Below are 17,033 nucleotides of genomic sequence, written 5' to 3'. Positions count from 1 at the left end.
TACTTGGCAAGTAGAGGCAGGATGATCAGGAGTTAATGGTCACCCATCCTCCTGTGCTAAATGGGACTACCCAGCAAGTTGGAGGCCAACATGCACTACATAAGACCCTATCACAAAGATAAATAAATAAATAAATAGGAGACCTCATTTGTCAGGCATGATAGCTCACACACGTTTAATCCCAGCACTCAGGAGGCAAAGGTGGGAGGATCACCATGAGTTCAAGGCCACCCTGAGACTACATAGTGTATTCCAGGTCAGCCTGGGCTAGAGCGAGACCCTACCTCAAAAAAACAGCAAAGAAAAAGAAATCCAAAATTTAAAAAACAGAGACATCATTCAAAGAGTGTCATGTAACAACTAGTTATGTGGCTAGAGACTCTCAGCAGGAAAACTTCACAGAATCTATGTTAGCACTGCAGAGTTAAATCATAAAAGAATAGTGTCACTTTTTTTAACTATACAAAAAATAAAATGAAATTTCTAGGTTTCTTGAAAAGTAAACCCAGATGTTCTTCTGATTAACATCTAACAGACTAAAAATCAACAGGCACAGTTGGATATGAACCACCATTTCACCTCTAAGTCTACGCTCATCTACTTTACTGAGAAGTCTTCTGACAATTGTAAGTTTAAACAAGCCTTTGTGAAGAGTACTGTGGCAGGTTTAATGCAGGCACAGCTGTCAAAATCATGGGCAATGTATCACACTTAAGAGAGCATTTGAAAATGTGTCAATAATTATAATTAGACACTTGTACCAGATCTAACATACTTTCACTACCCTTTAACTTTAACTGATGTGAAATTAAAACCAGTTTCTCAAAAGTGCAACTCTCAGATCATAATTTAATCCTGAAGTAGATATAAAAGCTGTCACTACAGAGCTGCAGTACATTGTACTCAAGAGGAGACAAGGCCATGGGATTGTAATACATCATTCTGGTAAGGTGACCACCTTTAATGCTGAAGAGTACAATACATTATGGAGGTGACATGATGTTCCAATACTTACTTCACTCACTTGTATTTAGAGTGTCTCTTCAAAATTATGCATGACCCACAGCCCAGAGATGGTTGTTGTTGTATTTTATTTGACTATTAGTCTTTCCCCTATTATATCCATATATAAGCACAAACATGAAAAGTACTACACTTTATGTTTATGGCATTGGTGATAATGTATGTGAGTGGAATGATGCTATGTTCTTAGTATCCTGCTTTCCCTACTTAATGTTATTTTGTGTGCTCTTATGGTCATGCATTTATTTAAAACATCTCTTTATATCTCCTATGGATAAGACACACACATGTTGTGCTAAATAAACAAAGGACTGGTTCTCCTACACATGTTCTCCACAAACGCACTGATGGTATATATGGGGCAAAACACAGAAAAGAACTAAGGATCTAACCAGAGGGAATAACCAACAAAACTATGTGGTAATTTTAATCAAATGTCACCATAAATTTATGCGTTCTGAAAGCTTGGTCCCCAGCTAGTAGCACTTTGGGTGGTGGAGTCTTGCTGAAGGAGTTGTGCTGCTGGGGGTGGATCTTGAGGCCCTAGCTTGCCAGTGTTAAGTCAGCTCACTCTCTTGCTGCTGTTTCCCACCTGCTGCGGAAGAGGTGATGTCCAGCCTCTGCTCATGCCATGCTTTCCCCTGCCAGCATGAAGCTTCCTCCGCAGACTCTAAGCCAAAATAAAAAAACTTTCCTCCCATTAGCTGCTTTTGGTCAGGAGTTTTGTCCCTGCAAGGAGAAGATAACTACATCAGTTTATGTGTGAAGGAAACTTTTAAAGTGTGATCCAGGACTAGGTGCAGTGGCTTGACATATAGCTTAGTAACAGTACGCATGCACAAGACCCTGGGTTCAATATCCAGAACCACAAAGAAAAAAGAAACTGATTAAATGCTTCCAAATTACATCCTACTTTACCCTCTTTGTATTATGAAGTGATCTAACACTGTCTGCTCTGGTCTGCTCCAAAGTCATAAATAAAATTTTGCTGTTTCTTAAAGACTGTCTATCAAGTCTATTGCTTCTTTTAAAGCTATTTTAAAAATAAAACTTTTTCCTTAAGTCTAAAAATCCATTGTCTCTATTATTGATCAATAATAAAAAGCTGACTATACAAGTTTCTTGTTCACTAAATGCCTACTTACCACTCACCATATTTTAAAAAATTTTTAAAAAAAATGCCATAGAAGCTCTGCTTTTACCATAAAGCACTAGCAGATGTGGTGCTTTAAAACAATCAGAGTAAAGCTGTGGTTTGCAAGGCTTCCAAAGCCCAGAGTTATTCAGACTCATACTTATTGGGGGTGGGGGAGAAATGACCAAGCTTCATTTACTGGAAACACCAAAAGAGAGAAAGACTGAGAAGAGAATAAGCAAAAGGAGAAGCCTTCAGAAGCACTGATCTAAACCTCCCCAACCCCCCACCCATGACAGACAAGGAAGCAAGCCCCACCAAGAAGGTGACTCTGGGTGACGGCTTGACCACATCAGCTTACAACAAAGTCAGATGGCTGCAGTCAGAGTTGTGAGTTCCCAAAAGGAGTCAACAGAAGAATTGCTCTCCTGGAAGGTTTCCATGCATACCATCCACATCTGAGAAAGAGGCACCCCACCTGTCAATAGAAAGACCTAAAACAATAAGACCTTGAGAGATCAAAGAGGACCACATGAGAGAAAGGCAGAGAGCTGAGGTGGACCTGGCTAATTAAGAAACAATAGTTTGGGGGGAATCTGGAGCAAACATGCCAAGAGGGGGATTTCATCTGAATTTATCAAAGAACATTCCACTCATAGCCAGCTAAAAGCCAAAATAAATCTCCAGCAGAGTCACTACCCCCTTCTTAGAACTTCAGTAACCATTTTTTCCATCATCTGTGATATAAAAATAAATATATAAATACTTAAAAATTAAAAACAGAAGTCACTGTTAAGACACTGTTGAGTAAGTTAAAAAGGAGACATAAAGGGAAGAGAAAGGAAGGGAGGAGGATACTTAATAGGTTGATATTGTATATATGTAAGTACAATGATTGTGATGGGGAGGTAATATGATGGAGAATGGAATTTCAAAGGGGAAAGTTTGGGGGGGGGAGGGAATTACCATAGGATATTTTTTTATAATCAGGGAAAATGCTAATAAAAATTTAAAAAAATAAACTAAAAAGACATTGTTGAGTTTACACATGTATGTAAGTGCCATAGAGACTGCCCAACTCCATTCTATGAGGTAGGTATCATTTCTATTTCCAAAAGTTGTAAACTGTGATTTTACTCCTTTATTGGTAAAAAAAAATCTAATTTATCTGTGAGGCAAGGAACCTAACTCCCAAAAGTCAATTAAAAAAAAAAAAACAAAAAAAAAACTTTGAGCAGTTTGGCCCTGGTTCATTTTGTCAAGCACACCTTGGCCCACTTCTTCCCATTCCCAAAAGGGATCTCCCCTATCCCCACTTTCTCACCAAGCACCAATACAAAAAATTACCACAGAGGTTTTGTTGATTATTCCCTCTGGTTAGATCCTTAGTTCTTTTCTGTGTTTTGCCCCATATATACCATCAGTGCGTTTGTGGAGAACATGTGTAGCAGAACCAGTCCTTTGTTTATTTAGCACAACATGTGTGTGTCTTATCCATAGTAGATATAAAGAGATGTTTCAAATAAATGCATGACCATAAAAGCACACAAAATAACATTTAAGTAGGGAAAGCAGGATACTAAGAACATAGCATCATTCCATTCACATACATTATCACCAATGCCATAAACATAAAGTGTAGTACTTTTCATGTTTGTGCTTACATATGGAAATAATAAGGGAAAGACTAATAGTCAAATAAAATACAAGCAACAACCATCTCTGGGCTGTGGGTCATGCATAATTTTGACAAGACACTCTAAATACAAGTGAGCCCCAAATCCCCACCTCCAGAGTTCTGGTACCATAGCCCAACCTCTCACAGAACTCCCGCAAAGCCTTTTCCATGGTGGGATTCCACTAGAACCTCTGCCCCAACACCCCATTCCACTCCAGGTCAGCTCCTCTTGCTAACACTGCATTTCCTTTTAGGATCAATACCATCCTCCAGTCAACCAAGTCTAAAAGTCAAGATATGTTTGCCCACCTTCTTATCACACGCAGCATAGTCAACAAGCTCTTCGGTGACTACACAAAAGCAAAACCTGCTCCATCTAGTCTTGCCAAGCCCCGGTGTGTAGGAGAAAAGGGGAGAGCTGGGACTTTGGCAAGGACAGCACACATGTCCCCTCACACAGCACAGTCACAGCAGCTCTGGCAGGGTCCAGGAACAGGGTCCAGGTGCCAGCAGTATTCTCAGTATTGCAGCAACAACTGGAAATGTAGAGTTTCTCTTTCTAATGGGATGTCTCCTCATTTTTAAATTGTGGCAACCATTTTGTTCAAATGTTTTTCAAACAATATCCAACAGAACAGAGCTCTGTGGGGTACTCAGCTCAGAACTACCAATTTCCCACATGGTGACCTGGGAACGTACAGCCAGGGTTAAAGTTCAGAGGTGTGACCTCAGACAGGCTAGGCCACCCCATGTGTTTCAGGTTCTCCCTCTGTAAAGCAGAGACAACAACAGTAGGTACTTCAAGTGGGCATGACGGCCACGGACACGACATTATGGGCTGGTGACAGGTAAGGGCGGGCTCAGAGCCTGCTCTCCATGCATTACCTTAGCTTCCAGCCTGCATCCCAGGAACCCTAACACGGCTACACAGCTCCCCCACTTGCCACTTTCTCTGGATCTCACCACAACACACTCCACACAGTCAAGACATATCACAGGCACTGAGACAACCTACCGTTCCTCCAGAGATGCCGCATGTCGCTGTGGAGTCTGATTCCAGTGATTAAAATCTGTGTTCTACAACCTGGCTCCTTCACAAACAAACCTCCTTCCCATTTACTAGCCCCATCCCATGCTCAGAATGTGGGCTGTCCCACAGCTACGCACACCCCACACCCAGATTCCTGTCGCACTGCAAATGTCAAAACGGCGCTTCTTGCCAAGGCTAGCCAAGCAGCTACCTCCTCGGCGGCGCTGAGCTGACCTGCGCGCTGCGGACCTTCCATCAAGGTGCTCTGCCTCCTCCCACGTATGGCGATGTGCAGCGCTTCTCACAGCTACCTCAACACCAAAGTGTTACTGAGCTTCCCAACCCGTGTACAAGAACCCCTGACCAACGTTCAATACATGAAAATCCAAGAGGCAAAAAATGAAGGAGCAAGAACACTGGGAGATTAGATTGAGAAGGTGAGTGACAACAGCTGAACCTGAGTTCGATGCCTTCCCATGCAGAGCAAGCCCTCCACCTTTCGTATTTCATTTCTCAACAACACAGAGTGGCCTTCAGAACCCCATTCCCGCCTTGTCGGTATGTGCATGTATTTCTGTGTTCCTCAGATAGTGAAATCGCCATCCTAGTTAAATGGCATCCATATACACAGACAGCTAATGATCCCTACCACCCATTGAAATTATCCACTCCCACCTTGACAAAGCTGATCTCTCAGTGCTAGTCAAAAGCACACGTTATCACTGGAATCGGAGAACAAGAACACTTTGTTTTTAATTATTTTTAGAGAGAGAGAAAGAGAATGAGTACGCCAGGGCCTCCCACCACTGTAAACAAACTCCGGAAGCATGCGCCACCTTGTGCAGCTGGCTTATGTGGGTACTGGGGAATTGAACCTGGGTCCTTACGCTTTGCAGGCAAGTGACTCAACTGCTAAGCCATGTCTCCAGCCAACAAAGACTCATTTTTTTAAATATTTTATTTATTTATTTATTTATTTATTTATTTGACAGAGAGAAAGAGGGAGAGGGGGAGAGAGAGAGACAGTGTGCATGCCAGGGCCTCTAGCCACTGCAAAGGAACTCCAGATACATGTGCTTCCTTGTACATCTGGCTAAGGTGGGTCCTGGGGAATCAAACCTGGTTCCTTTGGCTTGGCAGGCAAATACCTTAATCTCTAAGCCATCCCTCCAGCCCAGCAAAGGCTCTTATAAACTCAGGAAAGGAACTGGTAGGAAAAAGGGACTAAAGGGGAGCTTTCTGTAGATAACTAAAATTCATGCACAAAGAAACAAAACATTCTCACTCACATTAGCAACTATTCAATAAACAAATTAAGGCTAATTTCCACAATACCTAGAACAGAACAGTTTTTTTTCTAACTGCTGATTAGGACCCATTAGCAAGTTTTGAAATCAATTTAGTGGATAGAGATCAGAATTTTTTAATAAAAATTGAATAGAAATGAGAAAGCATTACAATATTGTCTGGTGAAACTTGTAACTCAGTGTTATTTCTAATATACATGGGTATACTAGATCATAATGAAAAATGTATTGCTAGGAGTCAAAACTCCATTAAAAAAAAACACCAGAGCAAAGTTACATTTCTAGAATGTTATCGCTGCAGAATGAGGTTTTCCATTTTTCACTGGGTCACTCATATTTATTCCAGCTACCTGTTGCTCACAACAGTTCGGGCTCTTCAAGTTAAAAAATTATATATGGAAATATTGTTTGGCCTATTTGTCCCTCACCATTTTCTCTCTGAAAAGAAAGGTAAGGGCTTCTCTAGATAACCATCTATCTTTTTTGCCCAACTGACTAATCCTACATATAATTCGGTCTCATATAAAGAGACACATTCTTAGGCTGAGGAAATGGCTCAGCAGTTAAGGCACTTGCCTGCAAAGCCTAAGGACCCTGGTTCAATTCCGCAGGACCCACATAAGCCAAATGTACAAACGGATGCATGTGTCTGGAGTTCATTTTCAGTGGCTGGAGGCCCTAGCACACCCGTTCTCTCTTTCTCTCTATCTGCCTCTCTCTCTCTCTCTTTCAAATAAATAAATAATAACATATTTTTTTTAAAAAGCGACACATCCAAGTGCTTCAGCACTCTTCGTGTTTGCTCATATGCATTAATTTAAGGGCAGTGGTCAAATATATTTTCTTTTTTTGTTTGCTTGTGTTTGTTTTTGTTTTGCTGTTGTTGTTTTGTTTTTTTGTTGTTGTTGTTGTTTTGCTGTTGTTGTTTTGTTTGATACAGGGTCTCACTCTAGCTCAGGGTGACCTGGAATTTACTACGTAGTCCCAGGGTGGCCTTGAACTCACAGTGATCCACCTACCTCTACCTCCCTAGTGCTGGGATCAAAGGTGTATACCACCATGCCCAGCAAGTATATTTTCTTAATGTTTACTTATATGCAATAACTTTAGAACTGTAAGCAAGTATATTTCATACAGAGAAACAGCATCACTAGAAGACATAGAACTTTTATTTAAAATATCATCTCCGGGCTGTAGAGATGACCTAGTGGTTAAGGTGCTTGCCTGCAAAGCCAAAGGACCCAGGTTCAATTCCCTAGGATGTATGTAAGCTAGATGCACAAGGTGGGATATGCATGTGGAGTTCATTTGCAGCGGCCAGAGGGCCTGGCACGTCCTTTCTTTCTCTCTCTGCCTCTTTCTCTGTCTCTGTCCCAAATAAATAAATAAATATAATACTTTAAAAAAATCTTCCATCATCAGCTAAGCAGAAACAAACCTTAGACAATCTTTTTTTTTCAACAGCCACCATCCTACATGGTAACTCTAAATGGCATCTTGGCTTTCAGAGATGACCAAACCATACAGCCAACCAGTGGTCAAGCCAAACAGTTCGTCATGGTCCTACCCACTCAAAGCAGCCCTTAAAACCCAGTGAAGGAAGAATTTACTTTGGATTCCATCCATTTTCCAAAGAGGCCATCACATTCTTTCACCTCTGGCACAAGCATTACCTAACATTCTGTGTTTTCATTGTCAACTGTTTAGGAAAGAACATACACCACAAAAGAAAACCAGAAAATATCAGGCACACTAAGGTGGTATGGTTATAGATCACAAAAGAATCAAAGAACATAATCCACCAAGTGTTTGGGTCTATATTAACATAGAATTCCTTGATCTTAGGTATATAAGAAAATGGTTCAAATATTCTTGGCCAAAATAGAAATGTCTCTCTTAAATACAAGGGGGGGGGGGCATTGTGGCACACTCCTTTAATCCCAACACTTGGGAGGCAGAGGCAGGAGGATCGCCATGAGTTCACGGCCACCCTGAGACTACATAGTGAATTCCAGGTCAGCCTGGGCTAGAGTGAGACTCTCCCTTGGAAAAAAAAAGGGGGGAGCCAGGCATGGTGGTGCACACCTTTAATCCCCGCACTAAGGAGGCACAGGTAGGAGGATCTCTGTGAGTTTGAGACCAGCCTGGGATTACAGAGTGAGTTCCAGGTCAGCCTGGGCTAGAGTGAAATCCTACCTTGAAACAAGAAATGTACATTGAAAAAAAAATAGAATATTTGTTGAATTCACTAAGTACAAGTTACAGTCAAGAACAAAAACAAGGTATCAGTAGCAGAGCATAGGCTTATTGTAAGGAAGGCCTTGGGTTCAATCACCAGCACAGGAAAAAAAACAAAAGGGAGGGTATACACCAAACACAGTTCCTTCTACCAAGTATGTCTTTCATCTGTTTCCCACTCATACTTAAGTACAGGATAACATGCTTATTATCTTTTCTGAGATTTCCCCACTTCCTAAAGGACAGGGTCCCTTGGCTCCATGCAGTCATCTATTCATTCTCTAAGCAACTAAATTAAAAAAAAAAAAAAAAAAATCTATTGCCTATGTGGTCTGGGCCAGGCATTGTATCAGATGCAAGAGATAAAAAAAAGATCAGTTAAGACACAGTCCCCACACTTAAGGAGCCAGGGGATGAGTTGAAAGGGTTGAAGTTGGTCAAGGGGAATGAATTGCAGAGAATTACAAACTTGCAATATTTCCCCTTACAGAGACCAATCAAGGCCCAGAATGAGGGGTGAGGATGATAAAATGCTTGAAGACTGTCAGAGGGCAAAAATGCAGGAAGCATTCTTGCTTCCAAAGAGATTTCTCTGAGCCCTGACGGGTCTGGCTTTCTCAGAAGAGGAAAGAAGGCCAGAGCAGCGAAGGACAGGAATGGGAGGCAATCATCAACACTAGACCGGAATCCATCAGGACACCAATGCTGTGGTCTCTCACCTCAACCCATCTCTCCTAAATAACCTTCACCTACTACCTGAACCTCCACAGACTCTGAAAGAGTGAAATCTGAAGTTACTTTCCCAGTCACAGAAATAAAGGCTAAATACCCAGAGTCAACAATGAAGCAACCCCAATGGGCAAAGGGGAATGTTGGTTTTGGTCAGAGACAGAACACCCCAAAAATCAACCAACCAAGTACTGGTAGCTTTGAAAAACAAAGCTCTCAGAATCACCTTGAGCCTTTAGACTTACAAACAAGTTCAGACTTCCAGAGCCGCTCAGAGGCACAGTCTTCAGTTTGTGTATTTGGTGAGTGAGCGTGCTCTATTTGAAAAAGAAACTGATGAGCTTACTTTCTCGATTTCTTTTACTAGCTTTCTCTTTCTTTTTAGTGTTACTGGGATTTAAAACACTACACTATATTCCTGGCCTTTCTTTCTTTCTTTATCTCTCCCTCCTTCTCTCTCTCTCTCTCTCAATCTCACTCTCAATCTCAATCTCAATCTCAATCTCAATCTCAATCTCTCTCCCACACACACTCATTTTCTCACTTGCTCACTTTTTCCCTGATAGGTCTCTTATTACTTAATTTTGACAGGCATAATTTCCTTCCATCTGAATGGATAGCCAGGATGTATCAGCCATACTAACTTGATGCAGCTCTTGACAAAGGAGCCTTTGCCCATTTTGACTCTTCTAATTCTTAAACTAGCACCACAAGCACGAGGTGTCTATGGCCAAGGGCTAAGAAAGAAGAGGTGAATCTTTCATCTGGATCTCCTGTGAGCTGGAATTGGCCACAGAAAGAAACACAAAGTTTGGACTTTCAAAGATCAAAGAGGGTATTTTGTACCAGGAAACCCAATTCCAAATCCTCATTTCCAGGAATAAAACCACAGTGCCCAACATTTGCCTGGGAAAATAAAATAGGAGGCTGTGGATTCCAATTAAAATTTCAGATGGATTCACTTCCCAGCCTCTCCAGCTTAATGTTGTTAACACTTTATCCAGGCACCGCACTAACTTACATACCACTCTGCTCTGAACAGTCGCTTTACCACCATCCTATAACATTTCATGACAGCATTCCATGATCCATCCCAAGTATTAGACATACAAAGCAAGGTGACATTGAAAAGTGCCAACTGCAGCCCAACCTGTGCCTCCCAGGAGATGTCCCAAGAGAGATCTCAGCACTATCCATGCCATCCTTTACTCACAATACTGGGAATGGGAGTTTGAGGAGGAGAAAATAGAGGAGGGACATACCTCAACTTACTCAAGTATAACAAATAATCAGTTAGTTTTACAATTATTATCTGGAGGCCTTACCAACCAGCCAATAGTTCTGGAGTATCTCCTTCAAGCAGAACACCAAGCGATGGCTACAGTTAGCATAGTGCAGTGAAGCATTCCCCAAGTGAACATTATGTTAAAGATTATGTATTTAATTTTACCATTTTCCAGAGAAAAAAAGCATGCATCATGTATGTAGGTTATAAAGAGTAAAAATAAAATCAGTACCCATAAACCCATCACCCAATCCAACAATCAGAACATCACCAGTATTTTCTCATCTGCCCACTCCCTCCATCCTTCTCCCTACAGAATACGCATAACAGGTAATCATGAATTTGAGAGCTCAGTATATGTCTGAATGCATCTTTGAGATCACCGCCTCCCATTCCTGACCAGTGAGTTAGCTTTCCAAATACAGCAACAAATCATTATTTGTTCAAAAAAGATAATGTCGTGATGTTGTTTTTAAAACAAGTAATTAATTGAACCTTTCAAGAAAAATACTGGGTTGAAAGGATGGGTTAGCAGTTAAGGCACTTGCTGGCAAACCCAAAGGACCCAGGTTCGATTCCCCAGAACCTACATTAGCCAGATGCAGTGATTCATGCTTCTGGAGTTCATTTGCAGTGGCTAAAGCCCCTGACATGTCCATTCTCTCTCTTTCTGTCTGCTTCTTTCTCTCTTTCTCTCCCTCCCCCCCCCCCGCCGGTCAAATAAATGAAATAAATAAATAAAAAGTTTAAAGCATATATTAAGTAACTATCAGGTGAGACTTAGCTATGGTAAAATCATGAAGACTGTAAATATGAATGAGTGAAGTTTGGCAGTCACTCACTACAGTAGCCAGAACATGGGTTTTAGAGCTCCAAAGACCTCTATTCAAATCCACAATCCACACTCGAAACTTCTCAATTTCTTTTGGGAAAAGGACATGTGTTATGAAAAGTACATGTTACGTTTCTGAGCACAGTATGTGGCACATACTCAGCATGCCCAACTTATCCTGGCACAAATTTTATATGGATGTATCAAAGGGTTTGAACATCGTTGAAGGCATATCTCCATATTTCCTAGTGAGTTGAATGTGACATCTTTTCACATAAAAATAAATCACCATACAAGGATCCAACAAACTGAGCAAGCCCCAGCTGAGAGAGTTCCAGTCCTACATTGATTCCTTCTTCACTTTGTGACCTTGAAGAGCAAGATCATTTTTCAAATCCATTTCTGTCTTGCCCTCCCTCCTCCAGAATGTAGACTATTCATTCGGCCCTAAGAATCACCTGGAAGCCCACGGTGATCTTCATCGGACAGGGTAAGTCCAGTCTTCGATTATATAAGAGGCAGAACATCAATTCACCAAGTCAGTCACCCTAACCCCTTGCATGGTTGGTGAGGTGGGGGCCAGGGGAAAGCTGTTAAGTCACCACTTAGGGAAAAAAAAAAAAATCACTACAATGCTGTTAATCAAATTAAGTTCCTCACTCCAGAAACTCATTGCATTCTTGAATATGGCATCTTAACTGTGCAACCCTAATATTCTTTTAAATTACTTAGCAATTAGAAGAAATTTATTCAGATTCAAGTGATCACTCTAGGCCAAGGTGCAAATGTTGTAAGACTATTATCCAAATCAAGTTTTACTTAAAACCACTCTCAATTTCGAGTAGAACTCAGCAACACACTTAGAAAAGAACATGAAGCCGATGTATGCTCACCAGTCCCTGATCACTGTCCTCCACCCAAAGCTTAGCTCCACCAACGGCGTCCACCTTTTGTGCTTGTGCCCAAGCAACAGTAAGAGATGCTATTACACACCACAAAATTCCATCAACTTAAGGCATACATTTCAGCTTTATAAGACTTCCATGTGTTAATTCCAGGATGGAAAACAAAAGCGACCAAAATAAGGGATTTGCTCTTAGAGGCCGGTAATCCACATTCTTCCAGACTTAAAATAACCTCCTGACCCCAGTGACCCCACCAGAGAAGGCCGAGTCCTGCATTTCAGATTTAAGCAGTCTACATGTTGTATAGCCACATGGCAAGACTGGTGCCTGAGGTCAGCACAAGTCTGGTGTCTGCTGGCTGCCCAAGCCTGGGCCCCTGGCCAGCAACCCACCTCCAGAGACAAGTGCCAGGACATACTATAGTGTTTCCATTTAAGGCCCGTCACTGGGATCAGCCCATCTCTGAAGTTTCTTAACACCACCTTTCCAGGAAGAATTTTTTGGGGAAAAAAGGAGGTGGTGTCTATTTTTTGCCACCGCCTTCCCTTGGGCTGTTAAGAGCAATCTGCATCTCTGGGACAGGATTCTTTAAAATCACTGAGTTGTGTGTCTCATAAAAAAGACTGTGTGTGTGTGTGTAAACATACACATATACATATACCTATACATACACACGCGCGCGCACACACACACACCTTTATGGATATATGTCTGGGACCAGAGACTTTTGCCATTACCAGCATTTATCACACACACACCCCTCATAGCAAAACCTAATAAAAAGAAGAAATCCACTATATTACCTTCCACCTTTCTCCAAACACCAAATTAATGACAACTTTTTAAACTAATACTTTTCTTCTCCTACTAAATGGAATGTTCTTTCCCAAGTAGCTTCCTCCACAGTCCTCTGCCAGCCAGGAGCGCTCAAAACTCCGGGAGGGGGAGGAGGTGGGGAAGGGTGGGAGACATATCTGGCACAAACTGGACAGAGCAGATCCAGTCTAGAACCAGACGGAAGTCCCTGCATCTAGCGACACCAGAGGCCCCCATGTCTCCCCAGTGCACCCAAGGTTCTAACCTCGCTGTTTCGGTTACAGTGTGGAAGGGTTTTAAACTTGGCAAAGCACCGTGCAACATCTGTAACCACATTTGCCTTCTGGGGATTGGAAGATGAATCCCACATTCCTGGCTTTGAAGCTTTTTGAAACTGCAGCTAGGAAGGACGGAGGGAGGGAGAGAGGGAGTTGAGCAGAGTTTATTGGCTGTCTCCTCCAACAGAAAATTCCTCTTGGAAGGGATGGATATTTTGAGGGTGGGGGAGTTCGCCCATCTCTTTACTCTCTCCACCAAGCTCAAGCTCATCTAGGAAGGTGAGCGCGGTGGCCGGACAGACAGATCGATTTCCAAGTCCCGGGCGCACACCCTCAGGAGTGTGCAGACAGAGACAGACAGACACACACACACACACACACACACACAGAGAGAGAGAGAGAGAGAGAGAGACAGACAGACAGACAGACAGACAGACAGAGAGCGCACACCCGAGACCCAGACCCCCGCTCCATGCCTCTGCCCTCCGCCAGATCCCACCAGCAACTGAGGCCCAAAGCAAGACAGTTTGGTTGCTCGGCTGCTTCCCCCGCCTCGAGGGCATGCAGCTTTGGGGGGGGGGGGGAAGCATGAAAGCGAGGGGGAGGCACCGCAGACGCCCACCCTCCCACCCCCTTCCCGGCCTCTCCCGCCGCTCGGCTCCCTCCCCCCACCTCCCCGCGACCCTGCGGTCCCCCGCGGCGGGGCCGACGACCGGTCCTCACCTCTGGTCCCGCGGGCGGCCGGGCGGGGGGCGCCGAGCCGGGGGAGGCGGAGCAGGCAGCGCCGGGCAGCCGGGGCTCTGCAGGTCTGCGCGGCGCGGCGCGGGGCGGGGCGGGGCGGTGCAGCCGGCGAGGCAGCCCGGAACTCTGCGGGGCTCGGAGCGGCGGCTGCGGGGCGGTGCGGCGGCCGGGGCGGGAGGACCGGCGCGGCTGGCCGACGAGCAGGCTGGCGGCGGTGGCAGCCACCGGGGCGGGGGGGGGGGTGGTGAGCAGCCGGGGGAGGGAGGCGGGGTGTGCGGAGCCCGAGGAGGAGGAGGAAGGGGAGGAGGACGGGCGGAGTAAACTTCCCGAGGCGCGGAGGGAGGCTCTGTGCCCGGGAGGACGGCTGCGGGCCGGGGCGGGCGCCGTGGGAGGCGGCCCCGGGGACGACGATCCCGGAGTAGCAAAGTTCCCCCCCTTCCTCAGCGCCGAGGAGGAGGAGGAGGCTGCGGCGGTGACGGCGGCTGCAAAGAGCAGGAGCCGGAGCGGGAGGAGGAGGAGGAGGAAGTGGCTGCGGAGCGCTCGGCCAATGAGTGTCTGGAGCTGTGATTAACCAGGCAGCAACACATCATTTCCTCCCGGCGCCGATCCAGGGAGCCGGGAGGGAGCGAGGGACGGCGGCGGGGCGGGGCGGTCCCCGCGCCCCCTGCAGGCGCCCGGCCGGGGGGCGAGCGCGCCGAGCCTTTCTGCGTCGCCCCCGGGCCCCTCGGCCGCTGGCTGTACGGCCCGGGCGCGGGAGGCCGCGAGCGCCGCGCCGGCATCGGCGGAGGAGGAGGCGGCCCGGGCCGGGCTCCCGCGGCCCCGGGGGCGGAGAGGCGGCGCGGGTGAGCGGCCAGGTAGGCGCGGGCGGGGCCGTCTGGACAGCTCCCCCGGGGCGCGGGGCTGGCGGCCGGGGAATGCCAGACTTGGCAGATGGAGAGTGGGTTCTCACCCGTGCCCTGTCTTCGAATCCCCTTCCACTCTGCTCATTTCCACGCAGGGGCTGGGGTTATGCAAGCGTTTGCCGTTTTCGCAGTTGGCTTCCTTAGTAATAAAAAGAAGGGGTCTTCTGCAGTCACCTCGCCCTGTCCTAGGCGCCATGGGAGCTTATGTTGGGAAAGAAGGAACACTCCCCCGCCGCAGAGCTGACAGCCTCGGCCCTTGAAAATACACACACACACACACACACACACACACACACACACACACAATAGCCGGTGAGCTTCAAAAAGGCATGCAAAGATCAAATTTTGTATGGTGCCTGCTGAGTGTGAAGAAGCACCAAGCCATTTTCTTTGCCCTCTAGAAGCTTATAATGTACAGGTCCTATCACAAAGCAAAATAAAAGCGTGACACCAATAAATGAGAATACCATAAAGTATTTTTTATCTCTACAGGTCCGTTCATACAGAGGACATTTATTGGATGACTGTCTGCAGTACTGCAAAAGGTTGCAGAGGAAATGGAAGATCTGCTTCTTGCAGATCGGGAATTTACAGTCTTAACTAGTAACACAGGTGCATACGCAAGGAGCACCTAAAAAAATCACCTGTGTGTTACCTAAGTAAGAAGATGGGGAAAGTGGCTTGCTTCTTTTGATGATGCTGGTTTTTGTTTTTTACTTTTTTTTTTTTTTTTCATTAGGAGAAGGACTTTGTTGCCTACAAATTGGTGGCAACCAGGAGTGGAAATTCCATGCGCCAGTGTGTATCCCCGCTATATAGAACAATATTTCAAAGGCCTGGATGTCACTTTGCTGAAGTGTCAGCCCAGTCAACTGACTGTTTTGACCTTGGATACACTGTTAACCTAAGGTGGGAATTAAGGCTGGCTTGAGGGGGTTGGGCAGCTCAGATGCAGCTACCCTTTTCAAGCTACTGTGGACATTTGTTCCTAGATCATGTGCACTTTGAGTCCTCATTTCATAACCTGACCTCTTGTTGGCAACCTCTGAGATCTCCAGGGTGTAAGCTCCATGAGAGCAGGGACCAGATTTGGTTGTCTGTCATGTGTGGCCATCCTAGCAGAGTGGTACATGTGACTGCTCAATAAAGGCTTGCTAAAAACTGTTGACTGAACCAGTTGGTGAATCTTGCCCTGTTTCTGTCATCTGACCCTTAGGTAGTGGTCTGATGCCATGGCCGGCTCAGTGCAAAACCCACCAAATACCCTCCTATGATGTTCCAAGAGGCTGTATGGGAGGATTCTGACTGTACTTATGACCTTGTACTGTAACATGTTTGTGTGTGTCACAACAATACACCCTAAGATACAAGTCTCCACACAAGCCCTATGCATAGGATGTAGCACTTGGGTTTGAACACCTTACTCCAGAATTTCTCATCTTGGACACTTTTGGCATTTAAGGCTGTGCCTTTGATTTGCCATCCTGCACATTAGAAAATGGCAACACCCTTGACCTGTACCCACTAGACAACAATAGGACGCGTTTCGCCCACAGTTTTGACAACCAAATGCTTCCAAGGGTACAAAATCACGCTGTTGAAAATTACGCCAAAACCCAGCCCATTGGTTTAACACCACTAATGTAACTTGGAGGAAATACATTTTCCATTAGAGTAAGGTTGCCTGAGCTCAGTCATGTTTCAGGGAGCTAGGCTCCTTCATTCATTCATTAACTGTCTGCTGCATTGTGAATTGGCATCTCCTGTTTTTTGCATATCCTACTCCTTGATACCTCAACATATTTATGTCTGAAAGGCAGCAGCTTTGAAAAACTATTAGGAAATAGGGTCTTGGGCAACCTAAGAGTGTTGTATGATATTTTCCCATAAAATGTGGGGAATTTATTTCATAAAATGTTACAAACAATTTTGATTTTATAATTAAGAACTTAGATTACAAACAGTAACCACATCCTCACTACACTTGAGATCATAAGCAAGACACAAAATGTAATGTAAAATTATTTCATTTCAAGTATTTAAGTATCTATATTAAGCAGTCTTCATCTTGAAGCCTTCTCCTTTTGGTTCCAGAGAGCTTTTATTTTATGTATTTATTCATTTAAAGAGAAGG

General features: G+C 44.6%; 1 protein-coding gene and 1 long non-coding RNA gene across 3 annotated transcripts in view; one reads left to right on the top strand and one right to left on the bottom strand.

The window, feature by feature from the left end:
* The window catches only part of Acvr1 (activin A receptor type 1), a 142,367-nt gene extending 128,371 nt beyond the window's left edge, over positions 1 to 13,996 (bottom strand). For both annotated transcript variants that reach the window (XM_045147985.1, XM_045147987.1), the window contains exon 1: positions 13,980 to 13,996. The gene's annotated coding sequence lies outside the window, so the exon portion shown is untranslated. The remainder of the gene's footprint in view (positions 1 to 13,979) is intronic.
* Positions 13,997 to 14,788: 792 nt separating this feature from the next.
* LOC123460180 lies at positions 14,789 to 16,072 on the top strand. Its single transcript, XR_006636834.1, has 3 exons — positions 14,789 to 14,851; positions 15,392 to 15,558; positions 15,639 to 16,072. It is a non-coding gene; the product is annotated as an uncharacterized LOC123460180 (long non-coding RNA).
* Positions 16,073 to 17,033: the final 961 nt, after the last annotated feature.

This window comes from Jaculus jaculus, chromosome 4 (assembly GCF_020740685.1).
Source record: "Jaculus jaculus isolate mJacJac1 chromosome 4, mJacJac1.mat.Y.cur, whole genome shotgun sequence".
Classification (NCBI taxonomy): Eukaryota; Metazoa; Chordata; class Mammalia; order Rodentia; family Dipodidae; genus Jaculus; species Jaculus jaculus.
Note: the sequence above shows the minus strand (reverse complement) of the source record. Positions and strands in the feature narration are given on the sequence as shown.